Genomic DNA, 19,853 nt, shown 5'->3' on the forward strand with positions numbered 1-19,853 from the left:
TTTACCAAAAATCTTTCCGGGTATACAACATCAGAAAGGTTGCTTGCGTCTAATCAAAAATATTTATCCCAAGTACCCAAAATTCAGAAAAGGAAGTCTTTCTAGTGGCTCCAGAAAAGCTCCCTCAGCTTCACCGAGCCAATAAGAGCTGTAAAAGGAGCTTCTTTTTTTGCAGACTAAATTATGAGCACAATTTTTAACTGTCAGCAAACCTCCTGCCAGTCACGGTAATCAGATGTGAGTTGCAGAAAGAGACATGCAGTCGCAAATAATTTATACACTGTGCATTTTCTGTACAAGAATTTAAAGCAATTGCGTGAATCCAGACATGCAATTAAGTTTCATCTAAAGTGTAGAAAGTAATCACTTTCCTAATGCCGCCTTTCAACTTCGCTGAAATGAGGGTGAAGCAATTTTTGCACACTATTGGAAACATCCCCTTCCAATCTTGTCTGTTTCCACGTTTCCATTCTTGGATTTTTATGTCCTTATTTCATGCCCTTGCCTGTTTTTTTTTTGTTGTATTTTTTTTATCCCCTTTCACCTCTTATCCACTTCTTTTACCTGCTGTCTGCCTTTCACCTTTTCGGGCCGCACATCCTCACCATGTCTCTCTCTCTCTCTTCCTTGAGGAAGTGGTCTGTCATGCATGGCTGTCTGTGAGTGAGCCCTGAATCAAAAGCCCCAGTGTCGGCATAAACCTCCGCCGAGCACTGAAATCCTATTTGAAAGCCTCCAGTTGCACTGACAGCTCAGTGGACACACACACACACACACACACACACACACACACACACACACACACACACACACACACACACACACACACACACACACACACACACACACACACACACACACACACACACACACACACACACACACACACACACACACTTGCAGGTCTTTCCAATTAAAGTAATGCATTCCTTTTGCCCCTTAAGCCAACATTAACCAGCACAACCTCATCCTGACTATAACCTCTGCTTAAATCGGCCCTAAAACCGCATCGTAACTTATACATACAGTTCATGTAAATCAAGTTGTTAGTTTGTGTTTTCTGGGGGCATTACATTGACTTGAAACATGCATACACTGGACCTTTCTGGACAGGAAATAAGGAACTTGTGAAAGGGAGACAGGTTTGCTGACGGCGAACGGTGTGATCGACAGCCTGAGAATATTTTCTGAGAGTGTCAGAAACAGGACTGCTTATTTAAGCAACAGCCGCGAGCAACCAGTACAAATGCAGCTGAAAGTGACGTCAACATTTTTACCCGAGCAGGTAAAAAGTTGAACTATATTGATCTTCGCCACCTATTCCCAGTCAAATCTGCACAAAAATGCTATTGGAACAATTTCGGCATTTCATGATGGCATCGTGGCGTCTATAGAGATCAGTTATTCTTGGACACTGAAGCATGTTTGTGCCCGTCGTCTCTGATTCAGAAGAGTGACATTGTTTACTCAAACATACTGTCATTCCTTAGTTTATGAACTCCACAGTGTTGGAGGTAATAAGCAATATGAATCTGCCTTCACTCTCCGTGAGCTGGGATCGGCTCCAGCACCCCACGGCCCTGAATATGATAAAGCGATATAGATTTGATAAGATAGATGGATGAAGACTGCTGAAATTGAACAGGCGAGTTTGAAGGAGCCTTGACGTAAATCGAATCATAACCATATGACTTTTTACACATCTTTGTTTTATAATTTTACTAATTGTAGCTAGATTTTTGTCCTCATAACGATGAAAACTAATGTTAAAATAATGGAGGCATAGTATACACAGTATGCCTAAGAAAAGATCTGTGGAGTACAATAACATATTTACAGGTTCAGCTGTACATAAACTTCTATGTGACATTAACACAACAGATAATGGATTTCCAGTATTAAATTGCCAAAATATTCCCCAAGGATGTTTTATCACTGCACAAGCATCACATATGTTTTTTTTCTGTCTGCAGTCTGCTCTGAGAATCGGTCATAGACAAGATTCATTGGATTCGCTAATAAAAGTGATTCATTTGATGAATTATGATTTCATAAAAAGTAGTTAATTTGGAATCACCCCAAACATAATTCATTTTTGTTTTCAACCTTGAAATAAACTAACCAGCATTAACCTTTGTAGTGAGGTCGCTCTTGAATTGGATTGTTGTTTCCAGTCTTCTGCAGAGTGAGAAAATACTGTAAAGTACAGCAGCAACTGTCCCTACTATCTACGACTTACCTAATAATTATTTAAATAAAAGACATATCCAACAGAATTTATTGTGTTTAACTGAAATCAACTCCAGTTCAAGTTCAGTTTCACTGTTTATCAGCTATTTCCATCTCCTGTGGTGCTCTCTTTAGCATGTATTATGTCTTAATATATGCAAATGCCTTGTTAGCGGGATTAGCAGCAGAAATACTTTATTAATCCCAGAAAGAAATTCTTCACAGCGTTGCTCCACACAGAATAGAAAACAAGATAGAACAGAAAGTTAAAATAACATGACAGACAAAAGGTTAAATAAGTAATATTAAATATTGATATGTACAATGCTGATCTGTAATGAGTATAAGTATGGAAACAATAGATTTGACAAACAAAGATGGATGTACTATTCTGATTTTAATTTATTTGACAGAAATGAGGAAAATTGCATTAAACTCAGTAGTAAACCTGTTTTCTATTAAATGATGAATGACCAAAAGTTTTTCACTTGCTATTTATTGTTATGTGTATTTTACAATAATAAACACACCACTTGTTATCTATTGCATGTCTTCAAAATACACAATACACCTTTAATTCCATGACCTGTCAAAGGGCTTAATTATGCTCCACATCAACTGACAGAATCACAAATGCCCGCTGAGGAAGATAATTCCACCTCAGATATGCTTCCCACATTTTTGTAGGGCAGGTTTATCTCCACCAGTCCCCTCCTGACTGTGAGTGGCCCCAGTGGGAGTAACGCTTCTCACCCCGCCTGTGTTACGGCCCCGTTCTTTCCAATTAGTCGCCCAGAAAAAGACTTTCCCGTTTCTCCTTTTCAAATGTCTGCTTCTCTTTTATTTCTCTCTTTTCTCTCTTGATTCTCACATTTTTCTTCACCCCGTGACAGGCGAACATGACTGTCCCCATAGAAACCAGCTCACCCGTGGCGAAGGTCACTGTATCTACGATGAAAGTGTGACTGTGTTTGTGAGTGTGCGTTGAGGTGGCGGGTGAAGCCGTGGTCCCTAGTGTGCATCTCTACGGGCATGTTGGGACGCTGAGGTGTAGAAATCTGCTGGGAGTGACCGTGATAGCAACAACATAATTTGGGCCGCGAGAGAACATGCACTGTGCATGCAAACACGGCAACAAACAAGCACGTAAGACAACATAAGATCAGCCAAATACATGACGAACACATGTAAAATGAATAACAGGAGCAGCCCCATCTGTCACTGTCTTTTTGTGCTGTTCCAGAGCTTACTCAGATAGCTTTCACCCCGCACTGTTTTCTTTTGCAGAGTCACCCTGACTGTTGTGTTCAAGTATTATGCACGGAAATGGCAGATCCTTTGAATGTTGACTTTCTGTTGCTGCTTCCAGGAATGTCTCCAAATCCACAGACACAACAAAATGTAAATCCTAATAGAACAGTGAGGTGATTCTGCCCTCTGTTGCTCCTGCTCTTTTTTTTAACACTTCTCCAATCCAAAAATACTGGGAATATAACCAAGAGCAAATAGTTTGAAACCTGAACAACATGAGATCACATTGTACTACTTGATTTAAGTGTTTTAGTTGCACAATGCTATAGTTGTTGTGGCCTCATGAGATTATCCCTATTTTGAATTTAGTTGGGAACCTTTTTGTATGGAGTTTGCATGTTACCTCTGTATTTTAGACTAAATACAGACAGAAATTGTTTGAAAGTGTGAATTTAAGTGAGTGTGGCTGTTTATATTCTTTTGTTTGTCCTGTGATTAACTGAAGACTTGTCCAGGATGTATCCTGCCTTTGGCCAGAGTAAGCTGGAATCATCTCCACGCACCCCTGAATACACATATTTCAGCGGAACAAAGCGAGACCACATGCAGTCTGAGCAGTCTAAAACTTTAATCAGCAGGAAACAAATTCTTTCATTGGAGATGAATTTTTTTTTGTACATTCTGTACCTGTTCAGAATGATCTTTATCCTTTAATGAATGCCAGTAGATGTAATGCATTGCTAGCTGCCGTAAGCTTGTGTGCATGTGTGTGTCCTGAGCACGCTGGGCATGTTAAATTAAAACAGACAAACAGACAAACAGAAGATGACCTGATCTTAGAGTTGGCATTATTCCTCATCAAAAAGCAATTGTCGGTCTGAGTCGTGAAGTTAAACTGGGGTAACCCACCAAATCTTACTGAAATTACAAAAGGAGATCTGAAATATTTACAAAAGTACATCAATTCGATTAATTGTTTTGTTTTTGATAAACTAGCAGTTTCTGGTGAATATATTTTATCAGGCAAGAAAAGATCTTTTAAATTGCAATAAAATAAGTTCAGCTTGACATGACTATAAATCCACGGCTCCAGTTGGCAGACGGCATAACTAGCTCTTTATTATACTGCATTGGCCTGAATACGAGATGATTGTAAGACACCCCCCCCCCCCCACACACACACACACCTTTTCAGATTCATTTTAGAACAAAGAAAATCGCAAATTGCACAGTTAGTCTTGAGAAACTTACTTAGAAAACAAAATTGCTTTGCAAAGGTAGAGGGACCTGTCATGACTCCGACTGGAAGGTTTGAGATTGTAATGTTGTGACAAGAGCAGCTTCCCTCACTGCCATCAATCCATAAACACAGAACAATGTTTTTTTTCTACTGTAACAAAATGGATTCTTTCGATATATTTATTTGTATTTAAAGTGTTTCTATCATAAATCCGAGCTTTCAAAACAGTGCATTGTATTTGTCACTTTTATGCACGACTTCTGTTTTGGGAGTAACATTAAGTTAACGAATTATATTAACATTTTACCTTCGTTATACTATGATTACCTCTGTGCTTCTGTCTGTATGATTATTTGTCTTTAAAACAGCAGAAAAACAATCTATTGACCTTAGATAAGTGTAGGCAGTTCAATTTATTTTCTTTCAACAGACCACACCTCATGACAAGGGTGGTGTTGATCCTTTGGTTCAATGCTGTGCTCGGGGCCTCACTCTGTGAAGTTTACATGTTCTCACTCAATCCTAAGACACACTTGCCAGGTTTAGATAATTGCTGACTTAAAATTGTCTGTATAAAAACTAAGGCGGGAAGCCTTTGTCATAAAAGGCTTTTCCATCCTGGCTTTTACTAAATGTCCCCATTTCTCCTTATCACCTCCCGTTTCCCACCTTTCCCTCATTATATCTTCTTGCCCTTTCTCTCTCACCGTATCTCTTCTTCTCTGTCTCATCCTCTGAGGTGAGTGCCAGAAATGGCAGAGGAATGGGAGTTATCTGTCTTCATGTATGGTGAGGATCACTTCTATTCCGGGGATGTACAAAGAAGTGGGAAAGAGGAGGAGAGAAACGAGCGGGACCGGGGTTCTCTCTGCATGCATTAAACATGAGAACAGAGGCTCCGGCCAGTCGGGACTGAGAGAGAGACAGAAGAAGAGACAGAGGGGCCATGAACTACCTGCACACACACTCACACACACATTGCACAACCTTGCATTAACACCGACACACACACACACACACACACACACACACACGGAAAAACAATTTAGAACAGCAAACATTCGGTCCATCAATAGAAAATGAATGCAAACTCAAGTCTGCTTGCCCCATAAACACATTGTGCCCTTGTAAAGACGTACGTACGCGCAGGAGTGCTGCTGCGAGCCCTGGAGTTTGGAGGAATTCATAATGAGCCGCTCCTAAATGATTAATGCATTCTGCTGGCAGACGGAAACTTACGATCAGTCAGTCAGTCAGTCAGTCAGTCAGTCAGACATACAGTTAAGATGAGCTGTGATCATTTCTGGCCATCTGACATCAATATATACATTTTCCAGGTACTTTGACTGAGGCGTTTCACCGTCACAATAAATAAATGTAAGCTAAGATATAGTGAAAATTTTATATCTGTCATCATTTGCCTCCTTTTGGTTTATTCTCTAGGTTCTTTGTCAAAGGAAAAAGTCTCTTTTTGGCCTTTGCTGGGTTTAGTGTCTTTGACTGTTTTCCAGAACCATTTATATTTAAGGCAATTTTATGCATTGGGCTTTCTCTTTCCACGATTATCTACAGTTCAGTTTGACACCAAACTGAACTTTTGCGCTGTCTGTTCTCGAGGAGCAGCACCCGCCTGTGAAGCATTAAGCCTTTGTGCTGTCAAACAGCCCAGAGAACTCCAGGCTTCACACTAATTGACTTCAGAGAATTGGACTCTACTATCTCTCAGTAAAATAGCAAAGAATGTGGGGTTATTGACTTGATTAGGTTCAAGAGAAGTATTCTGATTTGGATTATAGTCTCGCATTGCCATCAGAAATCCATGGAAAATTGATTGATGGTAGTTTTTTCTTTCTGTTAAATTCCAAAACTTGAATATCCCATCCAGTCACTCCAAACTCCTTTATCTCCACACTTCCATGTTTAGTGTCTTTCTCCTATTTAAAGAGATCTCCCCTGACGCCTCAGTCAGGCTGTGATTGAGAGAGGTTGTCTGAGGACACACTCGCAATCTTTTGCTCTGCTGCATCAATGATCTCTACACACAAATTTTCTCATGTCTGCACGTCTGCTCATATTTGATCATTCTCGCACTCCAAAATAGACTCAAACCTGCCAATGATGCAAACACACACACACACACACACCCACACACACACACACACACACGCACACACACACACACACACGCACGCACAGTTAAAAGGACAGGAAGGAGAGAAAGGAGGGAGAGCAGTGGTTACTGCTAAAGGAAGCGACTGGCCTTAGGAGGTTTTTAAAAGGATAGCCAGGTTGCTGTCCCAGTCTGATAAGACTGTTTGAGGTAGAGGTGATACACGTCGTTCACACTCTCATACCTCCGCAAACAGGTCGGCGGTGTTCGGCTGTCTGGAAGGCTTCCTGTGTTGAGAGATGTCTTATCGGTCTCTTCCTCTTTAAGATGACAGAAGCCCTTTGACATGATGTCCTCAATAATATGTCAGCCTCATGGGGTTGTTCCAGTCATCAAAGGAATCTAATCAAAGCAGAAAATTAAAATGTTAAATCAATTAATCAAACTCTGTTAGCTGGTCACTTTTCCCTTCTGAGAAATGTCTGTGACGCTAAAGTGTGTTTCACTTTGAACATTTCTTTTGAGCTTTTCCTTAAATAAACTCAAAATAGATCACATTGGGCTGACAGTCATGGCCACAGTTGCATAGCTCGGGTACCTCCTTCAATGTTGGAGATGTTAAACCAAAGCTGCAGCTTCTCAGGCATGTCATAGTTGTATTATTGCTTCTTAATGTCACACCCTCTGTTGACTTGAGAGGATTTCCACTGGTGTTTATCGTCCAATAAATTACACACCATTGGTACAATTAGTATTTAACACTATAACTAAGCATTTTCTACTTTGGTGTATGAAAGACTTTCATAGTGTCTAGTACAATTGTATTACTAATGTCAGAGGGACTGATTCAATTTCCACCCATCTTCAATATTATTTAATCAAGGATGCCAAACACATTTTAATTCAGGGGCTGCTTACAGGTAAAATAGTGCCATAATAACCTTCATATTTAAACTGTGTTGTGTTGCAAAGTATATCTGAAGAAAATGTGGATATTTTTACAAAATCAAACAATTAATTTGGAAAATTGCTACAATCTCAACATGAAGCCAATTCAATAAAACCTTCTGGTGCAAAATACAGTGAAATGTCAAGAATTGTCTCCTATAGCTGTTGCATTATGTATATTTTTCTAAACACACACTGACAGCATACATATATAATGATGCTGGTATGGTGTAGGTATACAGCTAAAGGATCTTTATAGAATTTTAAACCATTGATGTATGTATTTCTGGTGGTAGAATATGTTTTTAGGGTTTTATTTATTTTAGAAATGACCACGAGACTGGAATTCTTCTATACTATAAAAAAAACTATACTAAAAGAAAACTATATTTACATTCAGTCAATAGTAAAAACTCACTGCTCATGCTGATAAATATGAGTTTCTTTTTTGTGAGAGCAAAAGCAGCTATCTTTGAATAATAAAGTTGAATATGTAATACAGTGACGTTCCCCAGACTGTAATATTCATTTGAACTCTTTTTAACTTCCGGAGTTCTCGTTAATGAATAATTATCACATCAAGGCTTTTTTGTGTTCGTTGTGCTCCTCTCCTAATCTGAGTTTCTTTTCTTGTTAGTCAAAAAGTTTAAAAATTATAATTTATTGAAGAGAGGCTAAAGCTGTGGGTGCTTTCCTGCGAGTCTCTTACTGGATAATTGTACTGAGAGATGAATATTAATAAAACATGCACTGTGTGGGCTTTTATTTATGTGAGTACTATAGTATCAGAATTGCCTTTTTCCACATTTTGCAGCAGAAAAGACAGGCCATCCAGTAGGATAAACGCTACATAAAAACACGTAATTTATCCTGACTGTTATTATCCTGTCATCATTTCTCATTTGTTGACGTTAAACACCATTAATCCCATAGGTGGAAACATATTTAGTTTTCCTATTCTGTATGAAGAACTGATCTGAATTTGAAATCAAATCTACTATTGTTTTCACGGCTTTGACAACATTAATTGAGATTATATATACTCCCGAGGCCTGTGTGGACTCATGGCCAGCTATGTTCCTAAAAGTTTTCTGCATAAACTTTTTCAACTGAGTTTGTAATCACTAAATATTTTGATTTAAAAAATCGATCTGACTTATAATAAGCGATTTTCCCCCTTGTAGTTTGTTTCCCATTGGAAGATGCTCTATCCAATGATCACAAACTACATTCTGTGTCGACTTCTACATATTTTGACAAAAAGACTCTATACCTGGTGTGCTTTGTAACTTCTTGAAATGTTCAAAACGATTCTGTTGATAGATGTGCAAATACATTTTCTGTTCCATTAACAAAGGTATTATTGCCATTCACTCATGTCCGTATTAAATTATCCTGTTTGAGAAACAAATGTTTCAGAGAAAATCAGCTTAGATGCACATTTTGATTAGATTGAAGTTATTAGATTTGGCTGGATTTGTCATTATTTTCAAGTGGGAGTGGCATTCTGCAGTCTGGACCCATCCTGAACATTCTTTCTAATCAATGCATGGCTGCACACACACACACACGCACGCACGCACGCACGCACGCACGCACGCACGCACGCACGCACGCACGCACGCACACACACACACACACACACACACACACACACACACACACACACACACACACACACACACACACACATGCGTAGAGGCTGTGATCATAGTAGATCTCGCTGAAAATGCTGAGCCAGATTTTAATTAAAAAACATGCATTATAGTGTGATCGTGGTCAATACAATCGACCAGCTGAGGTTATTCAGTGAGGAGAGGCAGAGTATGGATGGCACAAGCAGTGTGTGTGTGTGTGTGTGTGTGTGTGTGTGTGTGTGTGTGTGTGTGTGTGTGTGTGTGTGTGTGTGTGTGTGTGTGTGTGTGTGTGTGCGTGTGTGTGTGTCCGTGTGTGCGTGTGTGCGTGTGTGTGTGTGTGTGTGTGTGTGTGTGTGTGTGTGTGTGTGTGTGCGTGTGTGTGTGTGTGTGTGCATGCCTGTGTGTGTGTTTATCCACACAAATGGAGCATAGAATGAACTGTCAGCTGTAGTGCTATTGGTTAGTGAATGAGAAGTCGTCTTCCATGATACATCTTAAGGTTATTCTCTTTCATTCCAGGAGTATTAGTGAATGATGTGGATTTTTTTTTTCAATCTCTCAAATCCCATTAACTGTATATTGAGTTATAATTGCATTATTCTTGTCAAAGACAAGATCTTATGACAGAGAGCTTTACCTCTGACATGTTCCTGCTTTTGCTCTTCAAAGACAGAAAGATGGTAATTGTATGAAGGCATTTATACATAGGTACAGGACCGGTCATCGTATTTGCATAAGAGCCCATCCTCAAATACAGTCATTGCCATTATATGGAATGAAATAAAGCTTTCTGCAGGGATATAAAAATCCTTGTAAAAAATTACATCTAACAGTAATGAAAACGATCACTTTCTAGTTAATAAACGTTTACTTTTAAACATAATTGAATGATTAAGTTTCACAAGAACCTACATTTTCAAAACTCACTTTATCACTTTATAATTTTCCCTGATGTGTCCACGTTCATTTAGGCTGATTTTCCTGCATCATTAAAAATGTGAGCATCTAATCTGTCAGCGTGTTCTATTGCTGTCAGCCAAACACTCTCCGACCCACCCTTTAAACTCCTGAGTGTATTTTAATGTGGACACCCATCAGTCTTCTTTGTCAGGACGAAAACACATCTTTAATAACGGAATAAATCTCTGTCATTTTTTATGGCATAAAGACAAACAAATCCATGCTGAAATTTCAAGTATCCAGGGTAAAACACAAGTATAGACTTGGAAAAGTAGTTTTTGTGTCAACTTGTCTTACGAAGTCTGTCGTCGCATTATTGTGGTGTTGCTTTGTCACTTTGGTTGAGCTGGCAGCACAGCGGCGTCTGTCATTATATTCGCTGATTCACTCATTCAGGTCAGCTAAAGTTACATCAGCGAGTTGATGCTCTGCAATACAATCAAAACAGCGGAGATAAACTACCAAACATAAAGACTTCTCCCATAAAGGTTAGCTAATCACATTGCTGTCGGGAGTCCAGTGAAATAGGGAGCATCAGGATAAAAGGTTTTGGCTGATGCTCAAGTTGCTCAAGTTGAAGACAAAGTTGCAGAGATACAACTCTAGTCATGCAAGGACAAAAAAAAAAACAACTAATGAACTAATGACTGATAACTTCATAGAAACGATATGATTCCAACAGTGTTTCATTCATTCTTGATTGTCGTCACCAGTATATTTCAAGGTATGACTTTACATTGATAGTATGCTGTTCTGAGCTATCATAGGCATCACTCACATGGCAAACGCATTGTTTTCACATTTTCCTTCAAAGAAAAGTTTCGCATTTACACAGCAACGTTTTGAAAAAGGTCCATTTATGTGGAAACAGCAGAAGTCGTTGGCATGCCAGTGTTGAGCTGAAGCTTGGTGTGTGGTTATGGCAGTCAAGAATGTGGTAAAATTAGCTGCAGGATCTCAGTACATCATCATAAGAATACTTCCTGGAATGTCCTTCCTTCTGTGGAGAACATTGATCAGTACTTTACTCTGTCACCTGCCAGACAAACTCTGCATTAAAACCTTCACATAATAACTTGCTCAAGATAAACGTGGAACATGCGGTGAGATCATGTTAATGGCTCTTTCCATTTCTGAAATTACTCATAGTATTTCTCTCTCTCTCTCTCTCTCTCTCTCTCTCTCTCTCTCTCTCTATATATATATATATATATATATATATATATATATATATATATATATATATATGAGAGAGATATTTTGTAAATGTAGAGAGCAAAATATACACAAGAAGGAGGTAAATAAAAAAGATATTTCAATCAGTTCATGAAGGAGTTTTTATCTATTTCTTTCTATTTTTTGCCAAACATGTTCTTTGAAAAGTAGCTTATCCTTTCAAGGCCAAGGTGCAGACAATGCAGCGCTTATCCTCCATGGAGTAGGTAATAAACAACCACTTTACCTTATTCGATGTAGAAATATACAAAATAGGCCGATAAATAATTTAATATTCAGAGGCACTTCTTCATTAACAGTTACATTTTGCAATTTTTCTTCCATAAACCGTATATTTGCAGCTATTTCCATGTAGGATATTTGGGTTGCAGCATTGTAGCCTGGCTGGAGTGAATTATCGTCTGCTCAACCGCTTATACTGTAGTGTGTGCTGTTTGGGTTTGAAATAAGGAACAAACTCTTTGCCCTTCCTCTCAAGTTGCATTCTCCTGTATACTACCCACTGCGTGTTCCTGACATAGTGATTATTCCATTCAGATCACATGTTTATCTATCCTCTACTCATGGCTCTTTTCTTACATTAGTTATAAGGATCTTTTCGATTACACTCCCCTTAATGAAAATTATAACTGGTTATTCAATAAGCTCTCCTGAGCTCCTCGTGAGGCCCAGGGAAGATGGAGCTTGGATTTCTCTTTACTTTAGTCACTCCCACTCTGGCGTAGGTGCCCTCCATCCCTCCCCCACTTTGACCCGAAAGGCTGTACACCTTGTTGATCGACAGTTCTATTAAAAGCTGTGTATATGTCAGGTGCATATGAATTCTCAACAAGCCTGGGAGGGCTGCATAATGCACTGCATGCAGTTATTAGTGTGTGTGTGTGTGCGTGTGGATAATTGTTAGTATTGTGGGGACACATATCTGGGGACTTCGCTTATTTGTGGGGACAAGCAAAAGAAGAAGCCTTAGATTTTCACCATCATTAGACTATGGTTAGATAAATGTTAGGTGTTGCTCTCGTTGTTGTTATAAGTCTGCAGATTATGGTTTTTTTTAATTCACTCCCTGTAAAGTAATGAATTGACAATGTGTGTGTTTGCATAGTTAGAGTATCTGCACGATAAGCAATAATGTGCATGTGCTGCAGCCTATTCCCCTGACAGGTAAAATGAGCAGCTGGTGAGTCGACCACAGCAACAAGCCACAAACAGCCTCTAATGCCTGAGGTGGGCTTCATTTACTTTACATTACAAGGGACATTTCCAGCCACTCCGAGGCAATTACGACTCATGGCGAGTTAATTCAAACTCACTTTCGTGTAATGACAGCAACCTGTAAGCGACGTATGTGTATTTCTACATTAGGCCTTTCACTGTGTCCAGACAGGGATAAAATATCTTAGCCAGTGTACATCTCAAAAGCAGCCCCCACTTCTGCTTACTCCCCGTGCAGCTTCATTTTACTTGTCAGAAGTCATGATAAGAATTATCAATTGAGTTTTTCTTTGTTTCTTCTACATGTAAAAGTTTGCAGTGCTCGCATAAAGTGAAGCATATGTTTATATAACCCCATAGAGGTTGGACTGATGAGGACTGTACCGTGGAGAAGTGTTCCACACTCCTGTCTTGTCCGAGCCAGTTTGCATGTTCTCCCTCAGTTTAAAAACAGGCATGTAAGGATAATTAGTGACTGGAAACTTGATATAGGGACCGCATGAGGCTTGTGTCAAATTTCGGAAAATGTGTCAATCCCTGTGAAAACCTCATGCTGTGGAACACAAATCATGATTAAACCTTTCATGATTACAATTATATGGTTGTAAAGTGACTGACTGGTTCTGCCCATTCCTCCAAGTTCATGGCAGTGTTTTGATACAGCCCTCCCTGTAAGCTTTAGAAGGAAATGTGGGAATCTTCTCTGTGATTGTATGGCCACACTACAGAAGTCCTGGGAGACACTTTGATGACTTATGTATGGGTGAAACACCCTTTTTCTCTACTTCCTGGGAGCACAGACGCTATCAGAGTTTTGCTTTTGAGAAGTATATACAATCTTATAAATCCTCTCAGCAGCAACAGAATAGGAACAAAAGGGTGAAGCAAAGCCAATTGGACCTTGTTTAGTTGAGCTCTCGTTTACAAGGTACAACCCGAATGAACTGCACTGGACATTATTTTGCTTCACATTTCTAAAATGAACAGCTCAGACAATGTGACAGATGTATCTGCAAATGCAAGGTGGTGTAATGAAAGGAGATATCACTGCAGGATTACTGCACGGTGGCTGCACTTCCGCACATGTGAGGGCCCATTAAGTCTTTTGAGCCGTCCTTGAGCGAAGCACTTGTCATCCAAACGCTCCAGCGGCTGCCAGCAGCGGAGCACCGGAGCCGGTTGCACTGGACAGCTTCCAGGGAGCATGCTGCAGGACGAGCAAGGAGTGCTGTGTGCACATTCACCAAAACTTTATCGCTCCCCCCAAAAAACACACCTTTTCTGGAGTAAACATGGCTGATAAGAGTTAGAAGGATGAAGTATGAAGTGATGAAATGATGTGGACAATCAGTCACCTGTTCAGCGTCGAAGCCTTTGGAGATCTGCAGCATGAATATTTTATGTCGGCAGCTGGTTGCCATGTTTATGCATGTGTGCATGTGTGTGTGAGTGTGTGTGTGTGTGTGTCTTTCAGTGTGACTGGGTTTGTATCCATGTCACACTTTGCGTGCAGCAGCCACATGCACGATGGTTCATTGGTGGAGTTTTAAAGTGACAGGATAGTTTTCTTCTCTGGTGATGACAGAACAAAGGTTAGTGTGTGTTTCTGTATTTGTGTTGAGTATTTGGAAAAGCAGTGTGTGTTTGTACAAAACAACAGAGAAAGTGTGTCTTCAAAGCTTTTATTTAACAGTTTGGGACCACGGGGAAAGACCGACCAATCGCCAGTTTGTTGTGTCGTTTTTTTTCTCACAGAACACAAATCTACTGTGAAATGTACAATAAACGATGCCTACATGAGTCACCAGGTGCTGCATTCAGTTTGTGTCCCATTAGCTGGTTCTCCTAATTAGAGGATACTCGCACCAGCACTCAGAGAGATATAGAGATGTGAGATAATGAGAAAGACAGGCAGTGAGGAAGACCTCATAGATTTCCTTTTCTACGCCGTTTTAGCTATTTGACTGAATCCTGATCCTCCATTCTCGTCCCTCCCTCCCTCCCTCCCTCCCTCATCTGTGTCTCCAGGCCAGATAATAACGAATTAGAGTCACAGTGAACCGCACTCGGAAGAAACTTCCTTTTGCCTCGTATACGCAAAAGTAGAGCTACATATATCATATTCCAGCTATTTTTTGACTGATATTGCATTTGACACACAATTTTGCCCAATTTAATTGTTTTAGTTTCTGCTCTTGTTATCTGGGAAGTCACTTGATTTAACACTGCAGTGAATCAAACAATAGGCAGCTTATATAATCTTTTAAATTTGTTCTCTTTACTTAGTTGGTCTTCGTCTCCATGCTGAAGACAGAATAAGTGCTGTATTTTATGCTTCCACTTTCAGTATGCTGCCTGGTTAGCTTGGTTGCTGCAAAATGTTATCCACAAAATGTGTAATTGCATATACAAATACTCTCTTGACTCTTGATGTTTGACATGGATCATTCAGCAATGTAATTTAGTAAAAGTGCTTTACAACTTTATCATTGACGTGACAAAAGTAGTGTTTTTTTTTATCAATTCTCTGGAACTGCAGCGAAAAACCCACATTCAAAATCAAAATGTGTGTGTGTGTGTGTGTGTGTGGTGTGTGTGTGTGTGTGTGTGTGTGTGTGTGTGTGTGTGTGTGTGTGTGCTTGCGCAAGTTCATCTCATTGAGTAGATAGACCTGACCTGCAGGTCAATGGCTCTTACCAGAAGAGCTTGGGTCTTCGCGTGCGTGTGTGTGTGTGTGTGTGTGTGTGTGTGTGTGTGTGTGTGTGTGTGTGTGTGCGCGTGCCTGTGTGTGAAAATCTCTCACAGTAATAAAAATGGCAGAAATGGAGAAAGAAATGAACTGAAACGTTCAGGGAGGAAATCAGAGTCCTGCAGGTTTGAGGAGAGCTGAGCTTCTTACAATAAGCTGGAGACGAGAAGCTGCTGTCATCTTCTACACTATGTTGGAATGTCCATGTATATTAAAAAGCATTTTTTATATGTGCATATGGAAACATATTAAAAATGTGTATATTAATTTGTGCAGGTTTTAGATCCAGAATTTTATAGTATTAATCATTTGTTTTGCCATATTTGCAGTAGATGTTATGCTTTAAATAAACCATACTATCAATGATGACATCATTGTTATGAATACAGTAACCATAAGACCGGAGAGCATTTGCATACTGAACTGATCAATTCATATATGTTGTAAAAACAGATCCACCTATTGTGTGCTTGTGAACGTGTTTGGGGATGTAGTTTAGTGTAGTTTTGTATATAATATGGGTCAAATAGTAATATGTCAGACTCAGTTTATGTTGGACATTTAAGGAATTACTCCATAATTATCTGTGTTTAGAGTTACATTTATTTCTGCTGAATTATTGGCAGTGTTTTCTCAACCTGACTAAGATCAAATGTTTTATTTTTACAGTTTATTCTATTGGTAAATTGCCTTTGAAACTGATCATTTAATTGAGCAGTATTCAAAATTCAAATATTTATCCAGGAAACGTGGTGAAAATATTGCCATGACATATATTCAAAATAACTGATCTAATCTAATCAAAATTTTTCATCAGTCTTCATTTGAAAATAAGCAAATTCCTTAATACCTTTTAGAAGACTTATATTGACTCAATCACAATGATTATTTGTTTTCAAGCCTAAGAGTACATTTCTTCAGAATGCAGCTATATAAGATGTTCACGGTGATTTCGGTATAATACTACACAATATTTCAGTATTCATAGAAATAATAGTGTATCAATGTTATCAACCAATTTGATGGGTCAAAGATAAAGGGAAGCAAGAAAAGGAAAAGCGATAGCTTATTATTTAGTCAAATAAATAAATCGATGGGTCCCATCATGCCATAGCATGTTGTAACTGCCTGTAGAATGAGAACTGCACTGGTTTGATACAGCTCCAGATGGATGAAGAAATAAATGAAATGTTTTCAGAATTTATATAGTATAACTTTTGTATTTGTTGCCTGAATAATATTAAATATTGAAAGCAATTCATGCAAAAAATTTTTTTAAATAGAATCGAGAATTGAGAATTATGGTGGAATACCTTTAAGTCGCACAGGTATTATCCATCTATCACATTTCCTGCTCCTGGGAAGGACAACATCAGCAGGTCTCATTTTCATCCTTTTCAGAAAAGACATTTTTAACTAATTATTCTACGATCCTTAAGATTGACCTCCACATCCCATTTAACAACTGACTGAGGACTGTGCGGCGTACACAGGCAGGTCTAAATGCCCTGTAACTGGAGGTGACTCCTGCACGCTCATCTTCCTCCACCTACCTTTCAAAGCTGTGTTGTGACAGTCTTATCTGTCTCTGTCAGAGCTGCGACTTTCAACTAAGAGGTCAGCACTCTTCAAAGAGCCCGGAGGCTCTCGGAGGGTCACATGATGGCGACTGCTCATAAACAATGTCGGATGTTGTCTGTCTGCATTTTGTCTCTGCCTGCCGAGTAGGTGGCCAGTCTGCAAACAGTTTGTCCCAAATCTTTACCACTTAATGCAAACAAGTGCCGAGCTGTCGCTGCCCTTTGCAGTAAAGATGTTTTTCTACATTCACTCAGTATGGTACTGTCCTCCTGGGTGACTTATTGCATTACCTGTCAGCAGCTACATGCTGCTTCCTGATTGGCTTTCTCTTAAAGGGGAGAATTTTCTTCTCAGTGGGACCCGTTAGGTAAAGGTTAAGTCAGAAATAACTGAATACTGTCAATCAGTTTTTACTTCATGCTGCTATGAGCACTCAGATCATTTTTTCAGTTGTGGGGCGACTGTGGCTCAGTGGTAGAGTGGGTCGTCCAATAACCGAGGGGGCTGTAAGTGCGAATTGGCAGCCACGCCTCTGTCAGCATGCCCCAGGGCAGCTGTGGCTACCACTGGTGTGAATGAATAATGGTTTCTGTATGCACTATGACCCACCTCAAAAAAAGCGCCATATAAATCCTAGCCGTCATCATTATTATTTTCTGTTGTAATTTTAAAACATCATTTTTATATCTTATCATTCACAAACAATGACCACAACCATTATGCTGCCGTTTGAGGAAGACTTTAATACCTCGAACTGCGTGATATACTATTAGATTGTCTTGATTTAGACTCCTTACATCATAAGCTAAATACTCACAATATCTGATTTACACAGATTCAGCACAGATACAAATACTGCTAAAAAGGAGATATTTAAAATAAATATGCAGTGGAGCTCATCGGGATCCATGGCTGAAAAAAAGCTGGATTAAACCTATAGTAATGTGCACATTGCATGAAGTGAGAATACATTCTATTTCATTACATCCAATGTACACTTGCTGCTCATCCTAATGTTTTGACTTTATAGGAAAAATATGTATTTTCATAGTATTGACTGTAAATATACATAACTACTCTGTCTCATTTAATCTGGACTAGTGTTGAATTTTCCTCTAAATTGTCACATTCTTTTCCAACACTATTTTCAGGATTTGAAATGATGGATTATCGAAGTCATTTTCTATGTAATCTCTACAACACAAAGTCACACAAACCCACAGTGCCATCAATTTTCATCAATTGTAAGCCGTAAGGATTTAGGTCTATAGTCATCACAGTGAAGATAGATGAAGGTACACAAATCAAGAAGTAGTTTTGTTAATTAAAATAAAGCCTGTAGTTATATTGCATGCATTATGAACACTAATTTTCATATGATTCATGGTTTCCCAATGGCCTCATACGGGCCGGTCAGAGACAGTTTAACAGGTCATGCAATGGCCCAGTTTCGTCCGTCAATGGCAATTCAGTACCCATACTTACAGTACAACGCTCATTTTTGTACTTTACTATACTACAAGCTACTAATGAGTTTGCTGTCCACCTGTTACAACGGTCCTCAGGTATGAACAGTAGAGGACTGGCTGCTTTTAGCCTCAGTGAAGAGGAAGAAGTGGTTATTCAGTGCTGCGGTGCTGTTGATTAAGCTTGACATGATGAGAGCTGAAGAGCTGCGCGGATTAAAAAACTGCTGACTCCTTTCGCTCCAATGTTTGCTCTGCTCTGCTCCTCTCTTCGCTGCTCTATCCCATCCCACCATCCCTCACTGCATCCCTCATTCCTTCATGTGTCTCCTGTGATGTAGTTTATAAAGCGGAGGGGTAGACAGGGACTCATTAAAATCACACAGCCTCCTCTTCATCTCCCTCTCGCCATCTTCATCAGATGTAATTATGGCTGCACAATGTAGGAGGAGCCTTCACAGCAAAATTAGACTTTCAAATCTCCATCCGCTTCAGCTATTCAAGGAGCGAGACCTACATTTTCAGCCTGAGCCGAGAGGGAACAGAAAAATGGGATTAGCATCAAAAATTAGTGGAAAAGAGGGGGGTTGAGGAAGAGAAGAAAAATGGTGAATTGAGGTTTGTCAGGCTGTAGCAGTGACGGCAGCCGCTGAGTTGACAGAACATGGGATCAGTAATGCTGTCAAGCTCGAAAATGCCAGGCAGCAAAGCAGGTTGGGACAGCACAGTGGGAGGAACTGCTTAGTTTGGGGACGTGACTGATGCAGGCATTTTCCCCCTCTTCTCTCCGGATGTTTCCACATCTTCCTCACAAATTCAAGGAGCCACCTTGCCCTGTAGCACCGGATCAGAGAATGTGGGGTGAATTAAGTAGCGGGCGGGGTAATACAGTACATTTACGCATTGCATTGTGGGAAGAGAAGCGAATGAGAGAAACGCTTGAAACGTGCTGAGATTTACTAGTTTTGCTCTAGCTGCAGAGGAGCTAAAATAGCACTATTTATGGCAGCTCGGTTGCAGTGCTCCGATGCAACGCTACCGTAGGACAGACAGGATGAGAGCAGGTTGACACAGCCGAGAGAGGAGCTCTGTTTTTGCAGTCGGGAGAAATTAGAGTGCCAAGCAAGGTCCGGACACGAGGGAGTATCAGCTCTCATCTGTAGGAAGAGGAGAAGGAAGGAAGAGGACAGAGGAAGAAGAGGAAGAAGAAGAAGAAGAAGAAGAAGAAGAA

At 39.8% G+C, this 19,853-nt stretch overlaps 1 protein-coding gene across 1 annotated transcript in view; it reads left to right on the forward strand.

Annotated features, from left to right (window-relative positions):
* The window catches only part of bsna (bassoon presynaptic cytomatrix protein a), a gene marked incomplete at both ends in the record, with an annotated part of 136,329 nt that overhangs the window by 47,242 nt on the left and 69,234 nt on the right, over window positions 1-19,853 (forward strand). The window lies entirely within an intron of this gene.

The sequence above is a fragment of the Blennius ocellaris genome (genome assembly GCF_963422515.1).
Source record: "Blennius ocellaris genome assembly, chromosome: 5".
NCBI lineage: Eukaryota > Metazoa > Chordata > Actinopteri > Blenniiformes > Blenniidae > Blennius > Blennius ocellaris.